The following is a 4,009-nucleotide window of genomic DNA, read 5'->3' as shown; positions in this document are numbered from 1 at the left end:
AATAGACATTATCCTTGTGCTTCCAAAGCCCTCATTCCAGTCTGAGCCCCATTTATTGTTTCTTGTCTGAAATCTTTGATTCCAATATGTAAGGAATACAAATTCTGCTTCTTTGCTCCTCCTCTAAACAGGTTCATCTCATGCATGGATAAGGATAGCAGAGGTGAGGAGTTGGTAACATTCACAGCTCTAATTCTGGAACTGCAGGTGTCCTTGTCACTGCTGTCAGGTTCTGTCAGGTTAGCCCTGACTCATAGCAACTCCATATACAACAGAATGAACTACTGCTCACTCGCACCATCCTCACAATCACTGTCATGCTTGAGCCCATTGTCACAACTACTGTGTCAATGCATCTCATTGAGGGTCTTCCATTTCCCACTGCCCTTCTTCTTTACCAAGTCTGATATCCTTCACCAGGGACTGGTCCTGTCAAATAACATGAGCAAAGTACAAGACAGGAAGTCTGGCCATTCTCACTTCTATGCAGTGTTCTAGTTGAACAGACCAAGACAGACTTTTTCATTGTTCTAGCAGTTCCTGGTACGTTCAATATTCTTTGTCAGCACTACAATTTGAATGCATCAGTTCTTCTGTGTCCTTCCTTGTTCATTTTCTTGCTGTCACATGCACATGAGGCTAGTGAGAATACCGTCACTTGGATCAGGTGCACTTTAGTCTTCAAAGTAAGATCTTTGCTCTTTAACACTTTAAAGAGGTCTTTTGCAGCAGATTTAGCCAATGCAATACATTGTTTGATTTTTTGACTGCTGCTTCCATGGGTGTTGATTGTGGATCTAGGTAAAATGAAATCCTTGATAACTTCAATCTTTTCTTCAAAGCAAGGATTGCAGTAAGGATCATTAAGAGCGTAATATCCCACTTGGAAGCCAGCATATTTGTCCACAGAAATGTTAAAAAAAAAAAAAAAAAAAGTGGAGGTAGCTTCTGGTGTTTTTCTGTTCATTTTGGATTAAGTATGCTTTGGTGTGTCAGTCTTACAAACTTTCATAATACTTATTTTGAATGGCTAAGAATAACACTTTAGAGTAGAACACAGTTCTTTTGTAAATTGAAGAAATACCCCAAGTAATGAATAAATCATATCAGTATAAGGACCCATGGACCATTGATTCACCTATATAATGTAGTATCTAAGCTCTTATTCTCTTTATAATGGTGATAAAATTTAGACTATGAAGAGATGCAATATGAAGAGCTATATATATTGTTAGGCGCTCTGGTAGCATAGTGGCTAAGCACTTGACTGCTAACCAGAAGGCTGGTGGTTCAAACCCACCAGCCACTCCTCAGAAGGAAGATGGGGCAATCTACTTCCGTAGTGATACTGCCTCGGAAACCCAAGGTGGGGTCGCTATGAGTCGGGTCCGACCCGACGGCACATAACAACAACAACAAATATATATTGTTGCTGCACCATTTTAGTCCTTGACTATTGCAGGTCATTTAAACTTTGCATGTCATCTTCGAAATAGGTATAACAAACTCAATTCAAGCAGTGGTTTCCAGAGTTTTATATCTCAGACAAAGCAAAAACTAAAACGAAAAGGAAAAAATGAGAGAGAACAGAGAAAGAGAGCAAAAACTGATAGGATTCATAACTTTTTATTTTTCCAAATGAAAACATTTAAAATACAAACAATACTAACCTAAAGTATACGTTTACTATCATTTAATATACCATCACCATTGTTTTACAAAGTAATGGACATTCAAACAATAAAATTGTTAACATAATATCAAAATAAATGACAATCTTTAAAATGTATTTTATTGTCAAGAAAAATTTGGAATGTTCTAATTTTCTTATTTTGCCATAGACCAATAAAAGTATGCTTAGGGGAATTCTTGACTCATAAGTTTAATAAAGGAAAATTTCAACTTTTAATATTCTAATTTTTATGCATACAAATAAAGTAAATAATACATCATTCCAAAATGTACACTGTTCTGAGTCTTAGAAAATTGCATTTGATAAAAAACTTAAATAATAAAAAATTCAAGTAAAATTAAATCCTTAATGAAGTGGGAGCCTGAAAGTAAAGTAAAATCATTTTGTAAAGAAAAATCTGGACTAGAAATTAATTTTCATTAAATATGCCATTTAAATGTTAATCAAAATTTCAGATTTTGAGCATTTTATTACATATAGATTCAATTAGAAATGGTTTTCTATAGCCTGTTTAACTGAAAATGTAAAGGCCTATGTCTTTGAGTTACTCAGTAATACAAGTGCATTGGATAAGAGAAAAATATTCCATTTTTTTGTTGTAATGGATTTGTTTTTATACCAAATGTTATTACATTAATAGTCCACTGAGATGAGGCATCCTGTCTCATTAAGAAAAATAAAAATTGCTGGGTATTTTTTAATAATTAGCACTAGTCTGTTGAAGCTAGGAAAGGTGTCAAGTCCTTATGACAACAGAAAATACCAGAAGCAAAACTAAATATCAAATAAATACATTTGAGGGTATGAGTGGGTGCTGAAACTGGCACGTTAGGAATTTATACCATTAATGAAATATTACTGGCATTAGTTCTGAAGAAAAATAAATATCATAGCAAACAATCCCCAAAGATCCTCCTGAATCTTCCTTACAGAGCATGTTATATGTGATATAAAACCATACAAAGAAAAAGAAACTAGATTTTCAAAAATTTCTGGTTCTTAGGTAACTGTGAGGGAATCCATCTAATTGAAAATTTTGCTATCTGCCACCTCAGGTCAAAGTGATATGAGAATTAGTTATGAAAAGGAGGGCTTGGAGATGAATCAACAATTAACCATAATTCCCATTATGAAAGGTTAATCATAATTAATTTTCAAATACTAATTAATTGTTGGCATAGTTCCCTTATTTGAAACTTATAACATCTTCAGTAGGAATAGCTATATAAGTCAATCCAAGGACTAACTGCGTTAGAAGATTGACAACGGAATTGGTGATGAAGTAAACCTTTCAAGCTCGTAGTTTTTAATTGGGAAGCACAGTCTATTAACAGTCAGGAAATTCAACTTTAGTTTTCTTTGTATAATAATTAAGTACCAGCTTCCAGATTTATCTCGAAGTTTATTTAATTTGTGGAATTTTATTGTCTATTGCTCCAATTTTCACCAAAATCTATTCATGTGACTTATTGCCAAATTTTTATTCTTGTAGGGTATTATTCTGTCTAAATTTCTAGTTCAAAACATAATTTCAAAATGTATTGGAGATTGATAAACTAAAAAAAAAAAAAATTCACAAAGAAAATTTGGGCTGTGACAAATTTAAAAAAAAAACTATAAGTAAATAAAAATGGGCAAATAGAAAGTCTCTCATATGCATCTTGCTTTACTAAAACAATGTATTCACTTTCTATCCCATTGTGAAAACTTGGGTGGGATGTCTAAATACAGATGTCTTCCAGTGACACACAAAAGCCTCTGAATAGAGAACTCTGAAGAGGAGATGTGACAATGTAGCTCTTTGACTCAATTTGGCAAATGCATCTGATCATTTTTCCAACCAAGAGTCTCCCAGTTCAATTGTTTTCCAATCTAATCTTTGCATCTTTTGTCTATTATGTCTTTATGATTTTGTACACATTTATCTTCTTTCTCTCCATTTCTGAGAAATGTCTTCCCTTCTTCTCAGGCAACTCTGTTTTCTAAGGCCCACCTAAGTCTAACCAGCTTCTTGGAAATTTCCCTTACTACTTCAGTTCCCACTGTTTTCCTTCTTAGATATTCCATGCCATTTATATGTACCATAAGGTTTAGCCCCTGAATTTACTGCTTTGAATGTTTCCTTAATTGCTTTCTGAGTCCAAGTCTTGTATGCTCTAACTTTATATTTGCAGAGGCAGGAAATTATACGTAATATATATAATTATATATAATGTATATAAATTTCATAGCTCTCTCTAACTCTCCCCTTCTCTGTCCAACTTATCCTAAACACATACCTACACACTCCTAACCACCATCCCACAGCCCCTAACC

General features: G+C 33.9%; 1 protein-coding gene across 1 annotated transcript in view; it reads right to left on the bottom strand.

Moving 5' to 3' along the window:
• The window catches only part of LAMA2 (laminin subunit alpha 2), a gene marked incomplete at its 5' end in the record, with an annotated part of 713,189 nt that overhangs the window by 706,203 nt on the left and 2,977 nt on the right, over positions 1-4,009 (bottom strand). The window lies entirely within an intron of this gene.

This window comes from Orycteropus afer, unplaced genomic scaffold (genome assembly GCF_000298275.1).
Source record: "Orycteropus afer afer isolate SDZICR_OR568_19922 unplaced genomic scaffold, OryAfe1.0 scaffold00182, whole genome shotgun sequence".
Classification (NCBI taxonomy): Eukaryota; Metazoa; Chordata; class Mammalia; order Tubulidentata; family Orycteropodidae; genus Orycteropus; species Orycteropus afer.
This window is presented reverse-complemented; position numbering and strand designations above follow the sequence as displayed.